This window comes from Artemia franciscana, chromosome 2 (assembly GCF_032884065.1).
Source record: "Artemia franciscana chromosome 2, ASM3288406v1, whole genome shotgun sequence".
NCBI classification, from domain to species: Eukaryota; Metazoa; Arthropoda; class Branchiopoda; order Anostraca; family Artemiidae; genus Artemia; species Artemia franciscana.
Genome location: NC_088864.1, coordinates 2,753,154 through 2,771,997, shown reverse-complemented (window position 1 = coordinate 2,771,997; position 18,844 = coordinate 2,753,154). Strand labels below are relative to the sequence as shown.

The following is an 18,844-nucleotide window of genomic DNA, read 5'->3' as shown; positions in this document are numbered from 1 at the left end:
GAATTAACCCTCCCCCCAACTCCCCCAAAGAGAGCCGATCCGTTCCGGTTATGTCAATCACGTATCTAGGACTTGTGCTTATTTTTTCCACCAAGTTTCATCCCGATCCCTCCACTCTAAGAGTTTTCCAAGATTTTAGCCCCCCCAACCAACTCCCCCCAATGTCACCGGATCCGGTCGGGATGAGAGCTCTTAGACACAATTTCCTTCCAAACATCAAATTTCATTAAGATCCGATCACGCGTTCCTAAGTTAAAGATACCTCATTTTTTCTAGTTTTTCTGATTGAACCATCCCTCCACTCCCCCCCCCAGATGATCGAATCGAGGAAACGACAATTTTTAAATTAATCTCGTCTGGTTTCTGATACGCCTGCCAAATTTCACCGTCCTAGCTTACCTGAAAGTGCCTAAAGTATCAAAACCAGGACAGAAAGACAGACCGACAGACCGACCGACAGAATTTGCGATCGCTATATGTCACTTGGTAGATACCAAGTGCCATAAAAAAAAACTCTCCGAACATAGCATTTAAAAACAGTAAAGAGCCATATTAAAATTTAAAACGAGCCAAAATGAAGTCCTACGGTAGTTCAAAATTAAAAGACCCAAAATTACTATCAAAGAGTAAATGAAAACTGAAACAAACAGAAATTGAAGTGAATGATCATATCGAGTGTGAAGATAACAGATACTGATATAGATGAAAAAGTGAATCCAAAAACTAGTAAAATTAGAATGAAATCTGAAATTTAACTTAAAACCTACAGAAATTAGGCTACTACAAACAGCGTTCCTCCACTTAACCATTAATCTTCTAAAATTTGTTGTGTCATTTGGTTTCTATTGAAAACTACATTTATGTTGTATAGTGTGCTTTAATTTTTTTAAACTTTAACACAAATATATTGAAGACTATTGAATAGACTATTTTTCAAAACTTCAACAAAAAATATGTTGAAGACTAATGATAGACTTTTTAATGGCCCTTGTTCTATGCCTATCAATATTAGTTTTGCCCTAGGATGGATGATACCCAATGTATTAACAAGTGAAATGAATCATATACAATTCCGAAAATTTGTGTTTGCTTTGCCTCTCACCGAGACTATCTGTCTTCGCTTTACTCTAATTTAGTCATGACTCTCAAGTTTTTCATCACTTCCACCAAGTTGATTTTAATTCAATATTAAGATGTTTATAGAAACAAAGATGTTTAAAAATTTACTCTTGTTTCTAGCAAAGCAAAAATGGTAATTTAACGTTAAGAGGGGTTGTTTGAGGTGTTAAATTAAAAAACAATAGTTCAACTGAAAGTAAGAAGCAACACTAAAGCTTAGAACGAACAGAAATTTTTCCTTATATAAGGGGGGTTGCCCTCACCTGCCTCGCTCTTTATGCTAAAGTTTTTTAGTACTCTTAAAATTGTTGGGGTTTTAGGAGCCGTTCTTAAAAAATTGGGACAAAAAGTAAATCTTTACCGTATTAAATAAAAAAACAAGTTTTTTCAACTGAAAGTAAGGAGCGACATTAAAACTTAAAACGAACAGAAATTACTTCGTATATGAAAGGGGCTGCTTCCTCATCAACGCCCCGCTCTTTAAGCTAACGTTTTTTACTGTTTTAGAAAGAAGAGTTGAGAGAAAGAGTCAAACTTTAGCATAAAGAGCGGGGCGTTGATGAGAAAGCAGCCCCTTTCATATACGAAGTAAGTTCTGTTCGTTTTAAGTTTTAATGTCTCTCCTTACTTTCAGCTGAAAAAACTGGTTTTTTTATTTAATTTCTGAACGTTTTTGAATCAATGCATGTTTTGATTTTGGCTCTCCGCAGAGGAATAATTAAAACAAAATTTGCATATTTATTTTTTTTTGGCTAAATGGCTTTCTCATAATTTTGATCGAATGATTTTGAGAAAAAAGAGGGGGGAGGAAGCCTAGTTGCCCTCCAATTTTTTGGTTAATTGAAAAGGCAACTAGAACTTTTAATTTTTTACGAATCTTTTTATTAGTAAAAGATATACGTAACTTATAAATTAGCTTATTTAAAGAACTTTTGTATTCTCATGTTTTTATTACATATGTACATCGCCAATCATAAATTTTGTCCCAATTCATTAAGAATGACCCCTGAATCACAAAAGCCGTAGAATAAATAGTTGACATTACTAAAAATACTTTAGCGTAAAGAGCGAGTTATTAGGAGGAGGTAAGCCCCTCATATGGGTAATAATTTCTGTTCTTTTTAAGTTTTAATGCTGCCTTTACTACCAGCTGAAAAAAACCTTTTTCATATTTTTTTTTCATTTTTTTAAATAATGCTAGTAAATCCTGCGCTCCCTTCATGGAAATTTTCTTCCCCCATGACAAATTCCTTGATGGAACGTTCCCCCAGCATATTCCCCTCTTCTAAACCCCTCCCCAAGCTAAAAAATCCTCCTGAAAACGCCTGTACACTTCCCAATAACCATTACTATATGTAAGCACTGGTCAAAGTTTGTAACTTGTAGCCCCTCCCACGGGGACTGTGGGGGAGTAAGTCGTTCCCAAAGACATAGTTATAAGGTTTTTTGACTACGCTGAATAAAATGGCTATCTCAGAATTTTGATCCGTTGACTTTGGGAAAATAACTAGCGTGGGAGGGGGCCTAGGTGCCCTCCAATTTTTTGGTCACTTAAAAAGGGCACTAGAACTTTTTATTTCCGTTAGAATGAGCAATCTCGAAACATTCTAGGACAACTGGGTCGATACAATCACCTCTGGAAAAAAAAAGAAAAAAAACAAATAAACACGCATCCGTGATCTGCCTTCTGGCAAAAAATACAAAATTCCACATTTTTGTAGATAGGAGCTTAAAACTTCTACAGTAAGGTTCTCTGATACGCTGAATCTGATGGTGTGATTTTCGTTAAGATTCTATGACTTTTAAGGGTTGTTTCCCCCTATTTTCTAAAATAAGGTAAATTTTCTCAGGCTCGTAACTTTTGATGGGTAAGATTAAAATTGATGAAACTTATATATTTAAAATCAGCATAATAATGCGATTCTTTTGATGTAGCTATTGGTATCAAAATTCCAGAAAAAACGGAAAAATTCCATTTTTTAGAGTTTTGGTTACTATCGAGCCGGGTCGCTCCTTACTACAGTTCGTTACCACGAACTGTTTGAAAGAGCGAGTGACAGTCCCCCTCATGCATGCAATAATTTTTGTTTCTTTTAAATTTTGATATTCCTCCTTCATTTAGCTGTAAAAAATTAGTTTATAATTATTTTCTGATTCCTTTTCAAATAATGTCGGGAGTTTCACCTCCCCCTCCATTAAAGTCTTCTCAATGGAAAATTAATCCATGGAAAATTCCGGCCACGTAAAATACACCCTCAAAAAATTTCCTACGAGAAATTCCGTCCTCTCTGAATATACTCCCCATAGAGTTTTCTGTGGACAGTATACCCTGGAAGACTATCTTTATTTTCATTTGTGAAAAAACATCTTTTTTTAAATTTATTTCTGATCGTTTTTCAAATCATGCAAAAATCCCACTTCCCTCCTCTGTATTTTTTTCTTGGAAAAATTTTCGCTAGGTACTTCCTCTTTTTCAAAAATTATGTTTGTAATCTTCAGTAACTTATTTCTAACCTCAGAGCCATCAAAGTCAAGAAACTCATTTACCACAGTATCAGCACCTGGAGCCTTATTATTTTTAGTCCTTTTAGGACTGTTACTAATTCTTCCTCACAAAACAAATCTTCCTTCACGTCCAAGGTATCGTAAACTTTTTCATTTTCTTCTATATCTCTTCCCGCAATTTTATCTCAGCTTAGCATATTCTCAAAATGTTCTCTCCATCTCTCTTTAATTCTTTCCTTATCACTAATTATGGCATGTTCCTATCTTTAACTGGGACAAGCCTAGACTGACTACTCCCTCTCAATTTATCAACATGCCAGTACAATATTTCACTACTATGCCGTCTAGTTAAATCATCCAGATCGTCGGCAACTTTATCCATGCCCCTTACTCCACACCTTCTTAGTTCATATTTTAATGGTTTCTCCACTTTCTTTATATTCCTTTTGTTTTTATATTATCTATCATTCAGATAGTGCTTGTGCTAGCCCCTTCTCCTTTCTATTAACCATAAAGGCTTTTCACTAATATTCATAGTCATAGCTTGTCGTCATAGAAATAAGCTAATTCGTAACACCAGCAACACTTATGAATATTAGAAGAAGATATGTTAAAAAAAAAATCATATACAAAACTCAAAATACATAAACTCAAACAAAAGCTCATAACCGAAAAATCAACTTATAACTAAACATCAAAAACTCCCAAATAGAAAGGTGTCTCCACTAAAGAACGTTTAAATATCTGCACATTCCAGTTTCCATATGAAACCGGAAACTGGTTTGTCTGAAAGCCTGAAAGCTAGAAGTGTAGAGACTGGGGTTGGAAACTTCCGTCAAACGGTTATATACCCATTGTGACTGATATACCGCCTGCTCCTGAAAGCCTTCTCAAACTAAATCACTACAGCTATGAAGGTGACTGTGATAGCCTTCAATGCACTTGCAAAAAAAGTTACCTTTTATGCACTTGTGCTTCTGGCCAGTGCTATGGAACAAGCTGCCTCAAAGTTTCTTTAGACCCTTGAGATCACCATAAAAAATGTGATTAAGGCAAGCATTGTATTTAATTCAGTAGCTTCTTAATCGAAAAGAACTGTGATTTTTTCAGAGTCATAGTAATCGAAATCGAAATTACGAAGTGTTCCTGTTTGCTCTTTTGTGCTTTAGTTTTTACTTTCACGTTTTTTTTAATAATAACAGGATTTGCCAGCTCCAGGAACAAACTTAAAAATGGCAATCTTCTGGTGTTCTCTTCGAATTTTTTAATATTTTGGTTCCAAAAACACTTCTGCTGCTGAAAGTTCGGGTCAAAACTGTATTTTTACTGGCCTATTATGAATATTCCCAAAAACGAATTTTGAATCCCCATCTCTCAAGAGCTTTTGTGTGATTATTCCTATCTAGGATTTTTGTTAAATTTCAGTTCAAATTTGTCTTGAAGGATAAAATATCTTTAATTTAATTTCGTTTTTCAAAAATATTGGTTGATTTTCTATTTTTCAGGATTTGTCAAATCCAGGAACGAACTTAAAAATGGCAATATTCTGGGGTTTTCGTCGAATTTTTTTGAATATTTTGGTTCTAGAAACATTTATGTTGCTCGAAGTTCGGGTAAAAATTGTATTTTTACTGGACTATTATGAATATTCCTAGAAAAGAATTTTACTTCCCCACCTTTACTCAAGAGCTTTTGTGCGATTATCCCTATCTAAGATTTTTGTTAAATTTCATATCAAATTTGTCTTGAAGGATAAAATATCCTGAATTTTATTTCAGTCTTTATTCAAGATAATTGGTTGATTCTCTATCGTCTGAATCTCGAATGAGAAGAAGTATCTTAAATAACATAATTCCGTTTCCAAAAGAATATCCAATTTTATTATGTATCTATTCGAGCACTCCAAACCAATTACTATTCGCTTTTGAAAATTGTAAAGCAGGAAGTTTTTCTAGCCTGCGGCGAATACGCTCTCATAAAAGGGAAGTTTATTTGGAAATGTTTCTTTTCCTGTTATTACCTAGCAATTTGGAAACCTGATAAAAGTCGGGAGATCCAATTTAAGTGTTTTCCAAAAGCTAATTTTCTTTCAGCAATTGGTTGCTTAGGAGCTAAGGAAAGTATGTAAGTTAGTACTTATATTCGTCTTCAAGGAAATTTTTCCTTACTTTATATAATCCCTTTTTTAATCTGTGTTTAAAGTCCCTTTTTAGGAAAACATCAGTAAAACAAACGAGTAGCATCAGGAATTTGACCCAAAAATGAGGTCAGTTTAGCCAGTTTGTCTTGAAACTGGTTTAAGAAAAATAATTCCATACAGCAAACTTTCATGTGCTATTTTTGGGGGATGACAAAGGACTTATAAAAGACCTTTTTCCGCAAGGAAGTATAATATTTATTCAATTATTATAAGATTTATCTCTTTATATATGCACCAGATTTTTCAAAGGGGTGTGTCCTCTGGAGGAAGCAACATGGTACAAGATCAGTTTTGGGAAAACAAATTAACAAGGTTATCAGGCCTACTTGTTTGGGGAACAGACAATAGGCTTTGATAGAATATTTAGAAATAAAATTAAAAACAGACGTCCTTTTGTACGAATCCAAGAATTTTGTATTTTCAATAAACAGCAAATCAGGGTTGCGGCAAACAACGTAGTAAACTACAGTACGTTTACGTACTTTTACGTACGTTTACGTAGTTTACTACAACGCAGTAAAGAGTAAACTACGCCCATAGTATCTAAAAATTCAAAACTTGTTTTGAAAAGAACTGTCTATTGAGAAAGAATTCTCATTTTTATAAAATTCAGGAATAGCAACTATTATTTTGATTAATCGAACCAGTAAAAGCTTTTTTTGCGAAAACAAATTTATGAAAATTTTGAAAGTGAGCCTGAAACCTCTGGGACGTGGAATCGGATCAAAATAAAACAATGCACCATTGGAATCGCTGTGGCCAAAAACCTATAATGGAGAAATTAGCCCCCACCTTGAACAACAAGGAAAATAGCTTTCTAGCATGGGAAGCACATATTTCCCTTCTTTTTTCTCCTTTTTCCCAGGGGTGACTGTTTCGAAAAAGTCGCCGTCGAATGTTGAGAGAGGGCTCATTGTAAAAGAAAATCACCATATTTAAGGTTCTTTTTAAGCAACAAAAGAGATCGTCCCAGAGCAATGTTGTGTTTTCTGCCAAGTGCTGCTAGGATATTTGTTTTCACCGAGATTTAAATAGTAATACATCCAATTTTCCTATTTATGTAAAATATTTAATGTCTTCTTTTTTTTCGGGGGGTGTTGCCCCCCTATGAATCACATTGGGAAAACACCTACTAAAAATAAGATTTATTCAAAGAATTTGCCTTGAAAACCGTAGAAATCATGAGCCTATATTTCATTTTTGATGTTTCAGTCCCCTCAATAAATTTTGTAAGAGGAGTATATATTTTTTTTCAGGGGTGATTACCATTCTCGAACAGCTTGTAGTAAAGAACTGTATGCAAAGAGTGAACCTTGTCAATAGAAAACAACACGCAACAAAACATAGTTCTGATTGCAAAAGATGCATCAGTAAGACTTATTATTATAAGACTATTATCAATAATAATAATATAATGTATGACTACATACTATATACTATATTACTATATACTATTACTATAAGACTATTATTATTAATGTGAAAAATTTACTAATTTTTAAGTTGCTCATTGAAAACAATTGAAGCACATGAAAATTTGCATAATTTTAGAAATAGGAATGAAATTCCCCAAAAAAGGGCGTGCTCTTGATAGAAGTTGTGCAATTGTATGTGAGTCCTAAAGGCATTATCTACAAAATATGAACTCCCTCCCTTTACTTATGACGTCAATGAATATTCAAATGATTAGGGCTACATGTAGGGCATATAGTATGAAGCGTTCTGAATAAAGTGTGAGGAGGGGAAGCTCCCTTCATATTGCCAAGATGATGTTTTACTTTGGATAATCATACTTTAATTCTAAAAAGCAAATACGCTCAAAGCAATGCTATGCAAAAGCATGATTTGGATTTTAAGAGTTGAGTTTGAAATGCGATAGCTATTAGCCACAGGAAATGTTATTAAAATTGAGCAGAAATTAAGTAATAAAGCAAATTTTTTTAATGAAAGTAAAGAGTGGCATTGAAACTTGAAAAAGATAGAGACTATTCCACATAAAAAGGGAGGCTGCCTTCCCCTCCCCTTCTCTCAATTTTTCGTTATTTTCGCTAAAGTTTAACTTTTTGTCCTTAGTGTTTAAGAACTACTGCTCAAATACAAAGGTAGTTGAAGTAAAATTAGAGTAATTTCCAAAGCCCCATAAAGTTCTAGTGTAAAGAATGCGTACTGAAGAGGGGACAGCCCCCTCAGATGAATAACCCTTAACTCATGAATTGTCGCTTTAAAGCTGAACATTTATTCTCAGGTTTAATTCCGTCAATTTTCTTTCATATTACTACTCGCATTTTATACGAATTTTATTTTGAAAGGGAGAAATAAAAGTACTATGTTCAGTAATTCCCTATCAGCAAATTATCCACATAAACTATAATTACCAATATTAGATTTTACCAATAAGGGCCAAAGTATCTAGAAGCTTGACAATCATCCTCAAAATTATTTGTGACTGCAAATAAACCCCCTCGAGACAATTGGAGGCAAGTGCCAGGGATCTTCGTAAATCAAGAATTATTTGACACTCCCGAGATAATGGAATTTCTATCTGGAGTGAAAGTTCTTTACTGCAAATCGACAGACCAATTCTCCCATTAAGATCCCTGGTGAATTTTCAGACAACTAATCCCAGAGCATCTGCAGGGAAAAGATAAGGATGTGAAATAGGATTTGAAATCGACGCAAATCCTTTCCTTTCCCTGCTGACGGTTAGTATCCTTTTATAGGGGCTAATAGGGAAAATCTCCTTGCCCAAAAGAAGGGGAAAAACTTTTTTCTTATGAAGGCTCTTCACGTTGGTTAGTAGGTTTACAAAAACAGGCTGGATTCCATGTTTGGGGCATATTCAAAATGACTGTGAAAGCAAGTATTTTAAGTAAAAGAAAAAAAAAAGAAAAACTGCAGCTTATAATTTTTGATGGAAACGTATGTTGGACCAATCGTAAAGATTCCAAGATTTTTTCGGAAAAACAGCCATGAATACTTGGAAACAAATTATAGTTAATGTACATGGGTTTTTCAAATCAGTGCTCAGGGCAAGGAAACAGCCAAGTGCTCGGGAAAACAGCCATGACTACTCGGAACGCAACTATGGTGATAACAGGGGAATCGCATTGGACCAATGGTCCTAGAAGATCGAAAGAGGGCTCATTCAAAAGGAAATTAAAAGTTTTAGTTCTCTTTTTAAGTACCCAAAAATAATGGGGGGTAGCTAGCCCCCCTCCCTCCCTTCAGAAATCCCCTCCCCTAAAGTAGTCTGACCAGAATTTTTAGGTAGCTCTTTTTTTAATATTGTTCAAAAATCCAATAACTATGCTTTTAGTGGTGATCAATAGTTGGTGTTGTGATATAACCCTCAATAGCTAGGGAAAGGACTGTAAGTTGCGACACATTATGGTGACACAAGGGAAATCGTACAGAGCCAATGGTCCTAGAAAATCGACGAAGGGCTCATTCGAACTGAAATTAAAACTTTTAGTGTTTTTTAAGTCAACGAAAAGGTTGGAGGACAGTTAGCCCCCTCCTTCCTTCGCCGTTCCCCCAAAGTCGTCCAATCAAAATTTTGAGATAGCCATTTTGTTCAAAATAACTGTTTGGCCCAAAAAACATGCCTTTGGGGATAACTGGCCCCCCAAAGCCCCTATGAAAGGGTTGTAAGGTTGTGAAATTTGCCGATATTATATTCATAATTGCATTTTACATTTCATAGCCTTGAGGTAGACCGTTCGCCCGGAAATTCAGAGGTTATCTGTTCAAAAAATTATCTAATTTCTTCGGAAAAATTGAAGAATTATGACTTGAATTTTGACATATAAAAATACATCGGGTTGGAAGCATTTCTGGCGAAATTTTCCAAGGAGGGGGGATCCAAATGTGATTTGAAAATATCCGTGAGAAATTTTCATATACTCGACGTAGATAATTTCGAAGACCACACTGCCTTTCCAAGACGAAAGTAAAACAGTTCAAAATAGGGATGAAACCTTTTTTAAATATCCAGTTAAATAATTATATATCTATTCACTGTCAATAAAAAGGTTTCATCTCTATTTTGAACTATTTTACTTTCGTGAGAAATTTCCTATAAGATATTCAGCGAAGATTAAATTGTCCTAGGGGGGTTGGGTGGCTGGTATTTTACGCGAGAAGAGCTTTACTTTTGAGGAATGTTCTGTGGGGAAAGGAATTTTCCAGGGAAGGAACCTTGAATACAGGAGTTATTTGAAAAATGATGAGAAATTAAATTAAAAAAACAGCTTTTTCAACTCAAAGTAAAGAGTAATGTTAGAACCTAAAACGAACAGAAACAATTTGTATATGAGGAAGGCTTCCCCCTCCTCGATACCTTACTCTCTACCCTAAAGTTTGACTTTTTGTCCAGATTCTTTAATAATTACTCCTGAAACACAAGGGCCGTTTAAATAGAATAAGACACTCTTTAAAAGTACTAAAGAACTTTAGCGTAAAGAGCGAGGCATTGGGGAAGGGACAACCCACCTAAAATAAGTAAGGATAAGTATACATTAGTCAGACTAGTAGCAGCAGTGGTTAGGCCTATTATGTTTGATAAAAAAAAATTAAGTTGGGAATCATGTGGTATATTTCTTTATTTTGTATCTAATTTACGTCCAAAAAATTACAAAACCGTGGCTATTGTTCAAAAATAGCAGCTATACCTTAGACAACATGGTGATACTGAACCGAGATTCCAAATATGAAATAAGCAGTGTGGTAACAAAAGCAGAGGCGCCATTTGAACCAAATCTTGGGGTGGGCATAAACTCCATCTTGCCCCCCCCCCCCGACTCACTTCGTGTCGCGTAATCATCTAGGAAATGGGCATTTGACAGAACTCAAGAATTTTATTATGTATCTTGCCTACTTTCAAAGTTTACAATAATTAATAGCAAATAGCGTAATTACCCCAAGGGTCGTCAAGTGATTACGCTCTTTGGTTAATTGGCGTGCAGTAATTTCAAATCAATTGGACAGAATGGATTATGTTGGACATAATGGATTATTGTGGCCGGCAAAGGGCCCTTTCAGGTGGAAGCTTGGGCCCCCTGGAAAATCACCCCTGACCCCCCCCCCCCCCCCAAATGGCGCCTCTGAACAAAAGAGTAGTTTTGTTTGATTCCTGATTCAGCATTGTTTCAAAATATAATTTTCACTTCCTTGGGAATTCATTAACAGACCAAGTAATGCCTAAAGCTATATTTATATTTTCTTTTTTTCTGAATAGGCATTATTTTGTAATAAGAACCAACGGTGTTATTTTAGAATTGGGGCTACGAAGGAGGCATGTTAAGAAAATAATTCTTACTTTATAATATGTAATAAAAATTGTTTTTGACACATTTTGAAGGCACTTCTTCTATATTTACCCCCCCCCCGTGTGAAATATATAGCCTAAGTTATTCAGTATATGAAAGGGGCTCCCCCTCTTCAATACCTCACTGTTTACTCTAAAGTTTTTTATTACGTTGAGAAGTGGAGTTGGGACACAGAGTCAAAAAAAAATTTCACAGAGTCAAAAATTTCTCTTTTGTTTGGCAATGCGATTTGACATCAACATATGTCCAGCTCAGAGCTGAGTTTGTAAATGTTGAATGTAGCGGACATAACGAAGAACTCGTCAACGTGAAATAAGGGTATATAAAAAAAATAACTTATGCTCCATCCTTGAAACTCAACAAATAATTTGCATATTTTTTCTTTAAATTATAGTGATCATGTCTAAATGGCTTATATCAAATTTTTTCTTTCAATCTATACTTATTTTACGTGTACTACTGCTACTACTACTAATAGCTCACTACAGCACCAAGCCGCCTGAGGCCAACAAAGCTACGCACGCTCCTCCTCCAACCTAATCTATTCAAGGCCTCCCTCTTTACACCATCCCAGGAAGTTCCCATTTCCTTTAAATCTTTATTTATGACATCCTCCCAACCCAGACGAGGACGACTTGCTTTCCGTGTAGCCCCAGACGGTTGGCCAAAAGGGACAATTTTGGGCAATCTGTCATCTTTCATCCGCAGAACGTGGTCTAGCCATCTCAACCTTTCTTTCATTATAGCCCTAGAAAGCGGGATTGAACCACATTTTTCGTAAAACCTACTGTTTGAAATACAGTCATTAATCTATATTTATTTATTTATGAATAAATATATATTTTATTGGGTTTTGTTTGATTTGTAATTGATAACCTAGACCCTCCAGAATTAGGAGAAGGAAGTTGTTACGCTTTAAAATTACTAAGAGCCAAAGAAGGAGCCAAAAACAACAGAGACCTCTCTCAGAGATATTCACTTATGTTTTACATTTTCAGTGCCATCTTGAAATATTTACATGTCTTATATGTTTCAGTTCTACAAAAAAAAAAAAAAAAAAATTCTATCCCTGAAATATTTTGGATTCCGAAGTTCGATATAAAGAATTTTCAGTTATTTTCACTGTATGATTTAGAAGATTTAGAAATATGTCTAGTGCTTTTATATGGTTCCATATATATATATATATATATATATATATATATATATATATATATATATATATATATATATATATATATATATATATATATATATATATATATATATATATATATATATATATATATATATATATATGTATATATATATATATATATACATTTATATATATATAGCTCTATATATATATGTTTATATATAATTGCACAGTAATTTAAACAAATTACTGCCAAAACCTTACAAATTATTTTTAAAGGCCGCAAATGGGAAAAATATAATAGAAGATGCATATATCCTATTTTTCTGCAAGGTTTGCATGCAAATGGTCAATTTGAATTCAAAATGATAGAAGTGGGCCAAAAGAAATCCCCAAGCGGCGGTATTATTCGACCGTACAGATCTCATCCTTACTTGCTTCCTCAATTTGCTTGAGCAAAACCATTTTTTAACTAAACTAATATTAAAGATCAAGTCTTGAATCAAACCAGACCGCGTCCTTCAGTTTTAAAGATGCAACTGTGCCATATGCGAATAGAATTATTCCCCTGCAAGCATTGAGGAATTTCATTAATATACAGTAAGAATAAAAGTCAATTCAATCCAGGGCCTTGTGTACACTTCACAAATTGTTCCTTGTCTGAAAATTCTCCCGTAAAATCGCAACTGTATAAATCTAAGAATAGGGACATCAAGTACAGATTGAGGGATGGATTGCTGGGGATTTATGGGACTCGATTTGATCTTTTTTGACATAAAAAGATTTCAACAATCAATCCTATTCTAGTTTCGAATTGTCAAGATTACGAAATCCAGTGTCAAATCCTGCTAAAAATCTCAAACTGTGCTAAAACAGGGTTAATATAGCCACGATTTTCCGTTAGTGCATTAGTGCGAAACAGGATTGCCATTTTCAGTGTTAATAAATAAGTCAAATTGCGCTAAAACATAATCAAAATAACCACTACTTTCCCTTTAGTGGGTAGAAACAGGCATACAAGGTTCTAAGAAGTAGTACATGTGAGCTAAAATGCTGTTGGTCGAGATTTTATTTCTTATGCTCCTGATTATAAAACGCGAGTTATTAGCAAACAAAATCGGCAAAAAACTCTGCTGGTGCGCAAAATTTTCTTAGTTATTATTTTTAGCATTTTCTTTTCTTTTCTTTTATTTTTTTCTTGCTCTGGAGACAAGCCTTATTTTCGTATAAATAAAGTTATTCTTTTTTCTCAGATTAAGGATAAAAAATTTTTTAGCATTATAAATTTTCTGACGGATTAAGGGACTCTAGTATTTACAGTTGATCACTGACTAATCAAAAACAGATTGGATAGTTAGGTTTTTGTCTAGAGCTTATAAAAGATGTGCAAACTTTTGAATTTTATGGTTAGCTTAAACCTGTGGAGAAAAACTGGGAGAAAATCTGCAAGACGCACAAACTTTGTAATAATCAAAATCTAAATGTGGTCCCAATATATGGAAATCGATCATTATTAGAGGCAATGATTAAACAAGAGACGTAGGACCGGCCTAATTTAAAATTAATTGATGAATGGTAGGATGTTAAGTTAAAATAATTGCTTAAAATTTCACGTTGTTTATTTTATATTATTGAGTTCAAATTAAGTTTTGTTGTATATTTTATTCATTTATGGCTTTACTTCTTCAAGAAGAAAGCTTCTATCCAAATCAATTCAGATTCTCTTGGAAGCTTACAAGAACGAATCATTTAGGAAGAATTACCATTAGTTATCTCGGCTTGATCAATAACTTAGAAAGCTTGTCCTAATTTATCATATTCTGGGACTGAGAGGCTGGAAATGTCGGAAATGAGATCGAGCTAGCTCCACGGAAACAAGTGAGTGTATGCCTTTGATTGATTAAGACCAATTTGGTATTTTGAGACCGACCGTCCAGGTCCTAATATAAATAGATGAAAGAAAGGGATTCGGACAGAGTTGTCATATGCAGTTTTTCTTCCTAAATGAGTAGATTTCCAAAAATTTCAGCAATATTTCTCAAAAACACAAAAAAAAACAAGAAGAACAATAGAGAATTTCTCAAGAGAGTGGGAAACAAATTAGAATGAATATTTCGGCCTTATGTCCAAGGGCCGTCCTCAGCAATACAAATACGGAAAAACAACTTACTAGAGGATAAAATCCTCTAGTGTGGTCTTCATCGCTATTTAATAGTTCTCATAGAGTTTTAATTTGTTAAGAACCTTTACGGGAACTTTAAAAAAATATAAGATAAAGTTTAAAAAGATATTAATTTTAATCTGCAAAAAGAAAGTTTTCCGGGACTAAAACAAGAAATTATTTAGTGTCACTGAGTGATTCTCGGATTTAATTTTTTTTTTTTTTTTTTTTTTTTTTTTTTTTTACAGAATACCACGGTAGCTTCTTTTTGAAGTTTCTTTTATAAACATCGGCCAACTATCAGCCGTCGGCCAACCATCGTCCAGTTTTCGGCCAACCATCTAGGGCCAAATAAGAAGCAAGAACAAGTGGTCCCCAAATGGAGCGAGAGGAGGTCATAATGAAGGATTTAAGGGAAGTCAAAGTTTATTGCGTGGGTGTAAAGAGGGATGCTTTGAATAAAGGAGGAGTGTATATAGCTATGTTTTTCCTCAGGTGGCTTGGTGCTGATGGAAATACGCCAATACTCCTGCGTAAAGTTTTTGAGCTCTTGGAAATTATTTGTATGATAAAACAGGCATGTTTATCTTTGCCTTAGCCTTAAACTGGCTTGCCTTAATAATCTGGCATTAACATGAAACTTTTCTTTAACCTACTTCACTTCCGTTTCAGGATTTCCGAAAAGATTTCCGTTTCAGGCGTTCTATTCCATATTAGTTTTTATTGTGTTTTATAAGTTGATACAGGTTAATAAGTTGATACAAAGATATTGGAAATTTCCTTTTGTTTCTAGGAAAGCAAATATGGCAATTTAACACTAAGCAAGGTTGTTTTAAATATTACTTTGAAAAAAAGGTAATTTCAACTGAAAGTAAGGAGCAGCATCAAAACTAAACAAAAACAGAAATTACTCCGTATGTAATTGGGTTTACCTTTTACTCAATGCCTCTCTCTTCATGAACATTTTTTGTACTTTTAAAAGAGTTTTGGTATTTCTGGAACCGTTCTTAAAGAATTGGGACAAAAAGTCAAGCTTTAGCGTAAAGAGTGAGTTATTGAGCAGAGGGCAACCTTGTTAGTTTTAAATTTAATGTTCTCCTTAATTTCAGTTGAAAAGAACTTTTTTTTAATTTAATTTTTGACCGTCTTTCCAATAAGGCTGGCCTTCTCTCCGTAGAAAATTCAAACGTCTGCATGGGAAAATCTTCCATGGAAAGTTCGTCCAACTTAAAATTCCCCCAGACGGTTCCCCCGGCTGATTTCATTCTTTCCCAGAAATCCTCTCTCCTCCCACCAATGGAGAGTTACACTCGAAAGAGATCCCCCTATGAAAAATTTCTCTCGCAGAAAATTTTACCAATGAAGAATTTCTCCTGTGAAAAATCATCCCAAGGAAAAATCTTCTAGACAGTTCCAACCCTGCTCACCCCGAGAAACTCCGGTAAAAATTTTTTTTTAAATATATATAAAAAAAAATTCTCCAGGATGTTCCCACTTGAAATTTCATGCTGCAGTTTGACCAACAGGTTCGACAAACAATAATTTCACATGTGGGCTGTATTCATCCACAATATTGATCGAACTGACTTTTGTTGGTCACTAGACCACAAAAGTTGATCCACAATGTCTATAAACTGTTGATTATCAACATTTAATAAGTTGTTGATTAGACATGTCGCCAGAAAAAGCCTTACACTTAGTTCCGACTGCTGCGTCAAACACGATTTTTTTCTTGCGGAACAGACGCACGACAAAATCGGATGGAGGTTCACAAAGAAAAGCAGAGTTTTGTGTTGCTACGACAAAATCTAGAAGAATTCAAATCAGGTTCTCAAATTCAAGCAATGAGAGTATTAAGCAAAATGCAGAAAAAGGCTATTGCCAAAATTAGCTTTTCAATCAGCTTCATGCCTTTGGCTATGATTTTGTTTTAAATCAGATCAACGCATACGATTTGTCGTACGAGTTGAAATTGTTTAACGCATCTGACATTGCAATGGTTTTGTATCGTTTGTCACACGATTTGTGTCATTTGTCGCATGTCGTAGGACTTTGCGCGAAATCGCAGAAGTGGGAACCAGGGACTATTGGCGGTCTTTTATAATGCCATCTATTTATAATAATTGCAATACCGGTACTTGTTCTACACAGAAAAAAAGAATAACCTGACTGGAAGATATTAAACAAATCAGGGCTAAGCACAAAGAAAGGTCCTTACGTGTGTTCTATTGGTTATACTTATGAGCTAAAGCGACGTCAAAAATTTTATAAGGCTGTTACGTTTAGCTTTCCCACAGAGTAGGGTATGGGTAGCCTATAAAAATGGTAGCAGAACAAAACCTCAGTGATCAAGTAGACTAGGCTATATTCAGCATCATTCATTGGTGTAACCTATGTCTTGGAGCAGTCCATTACATAACGAAACATGCTGAAAAAAAAATGATCACTTCATAATATACAGAATAATCCTAGTTGATATATTTTACAGGGGGAGAACCCTTATCTTCACTTGTTTTGGTAAAATTCTAGTTTAGCTACTTTTTGTTATCCTGGATAGGGGTTATATTAGGAAAATTAAAACTATCTTGGACTAAAACTCTGATTTACAAACTAAAGGATGTCCTGGGAAGGCATTTGAAGCTCCAACCTCCATTCTTTTTCCCTCTGAAGGGCACTGACCTTTGATGACCTTAAAAAAAGGTTTTTGTTATAAAAGGGAGACTTTGCTAAATAGATCTTCTTCTTTAATGAAGAACAGCAACTTTGTCCTCAGACTTTCACTGACTATGAGGCAATACAGCAGGAACTTTCTGCAAACTGGTCAATGCTTATCACCAGTGACATCAATGAGTTGTGGTTAAATTTAAAAAAAAAACTCTCCTTGCTCTTGAAAAGAAACATTCCAGGGTTTGTGGAGTTTTCTCTTATGCATCAAGCAGGTATATGGCAAGCAGGCAAATATCAATCACTTAAGTAAGTAAGCTTATATGGTGACCCAAGCACCTACAAAATAAATATAAAAATCAGTAAGAAAATCAATGTCTGATCACTTTAAATGGAGAACTCTACATCTTCCTTCTTTAGGATTTGTTCTTCTTCAAGTGATCCAACAGGGGTTTCATGGCTAAAGGTTGAATCTGGCCAGCTCCTTTATAACCCTTACCAACCTTGTTGTCTTCAGATTTGGTTGTACCAGGTGTGCTGTAGCTGGGGCTTTGGAACCAGGAGGTGTGCTTTGTGGTTCCTTAGGGCTTGGTTGTCAGTTTGCTCTTGGTGTCTGAAAGGATTCTTCAGGTGGGCTAAACCTCTGACTGATATCACTTGATGGGCTTGTGATTTGGGGGGATTGTGATTTGGGGGGATTTGCATGATGGTTCAGGTTCCATGGGCACCTCCATGTTCATTAACGGCATCACATTGTTTTGCAGGTAGGTGCACTTGTTTGTAGTGGGTCTGGTGTGTATAAACTTCCTGTTGCATCCATATACAGCCCCATCTTCTGTCTTTACAGTCACTGAGCAGTTGCTTGATTTGTTGTATATACTGGTTACTGTGGCCTTAATCCATCTTTCAGTTGTCTGCCCAGTTTTATTGAGCCATACTTGCGGGCCTGGTGCAAAAGGTTTGATCATGCATGTACCTCTGTCATAAGCCTCCTTCTTGGCTTCTTGCTGCCTTGTATTCCTCTTTGGGCACGATTTTTGACACAAAGTTATGCTCTACTGATGGCATAACTGATCTTAACTGGCGACTCATCAACAGTTGCGCTGGTGATGCTAAATTGTCTATGGGAGTGTTCTGATACTCGAGTAAAGCTAGGTATTCTTGGATACTTTCTTGGATGGATTTCTGCATGAAATGCATCCATGATTTCTTGGAGCATACACCCTGGTATTATGATTTGATCACCCTTTAAGAGGATTCCAGTTCGTTTCTTGCCAGTTTGTTTCTGTAATTCCAGTACTCCTGAATTTCAGCTGGGCACTGTTTTTTGTGCTCTGGCCATCCTTTTTTGATGGTGTTGGCTAGAACTTGCATTTTTGGGTCATGTTTGGTACTGTCTGCAATGCTTTGCACCATTTGGTCTTTGATTGGGATGTGTTTCATAATGTTATGCATGTGCAGTTCAGCCTGTAGATCTTCTTCTGGGTCTGTGTTTTCCATGTGTAAACGTGATAGGGTATCAGCCACGGGAATTTCTTGTCCAGGTCTATATGTGAACCTGAGGTCGTATGGCTGGATGGCTAGCATCATCCACTGTAATCTGGGTGGAGCCTTGCTGATCGGTTTTCTCAAAATGTTCTTCAACAGTTTGTGATCTGTAATGACCAAGACCTTTCTTCCAAATATATATTGGTGAAAATGTTTGCATGCAAACACGATGCCAAGTAGTT

General features: G+C 35.2%; 1 protein-coding gene across 2 annotated transcripts in view; it reads left to right on the top strand.

Moving 5' to 3' along the window:
• Positions 1–16,581: 16,581 nt before the first annotated feature.
• The window catches only part of LOC136035970 (pseudouridylate synthase 7 homolog), an 85,192-nt gene continuing 82,929 nt past the window's right edge, over positions 16,582–18,844 (top strand). Inside the window, exon 1 of one of the 2 annotated variants that reach the window (XM_065717870.1) lies at positions 16,582–16,660. The gene's annotated coding sequence lies outside the window, so the exon portion shown is untranslated. Of the gene's footprint in view, positions 16,669–18,844 lie in introns of both variants that reach the window. The other variant, XM_065717878.1, reaches the window with a different exon arrangement.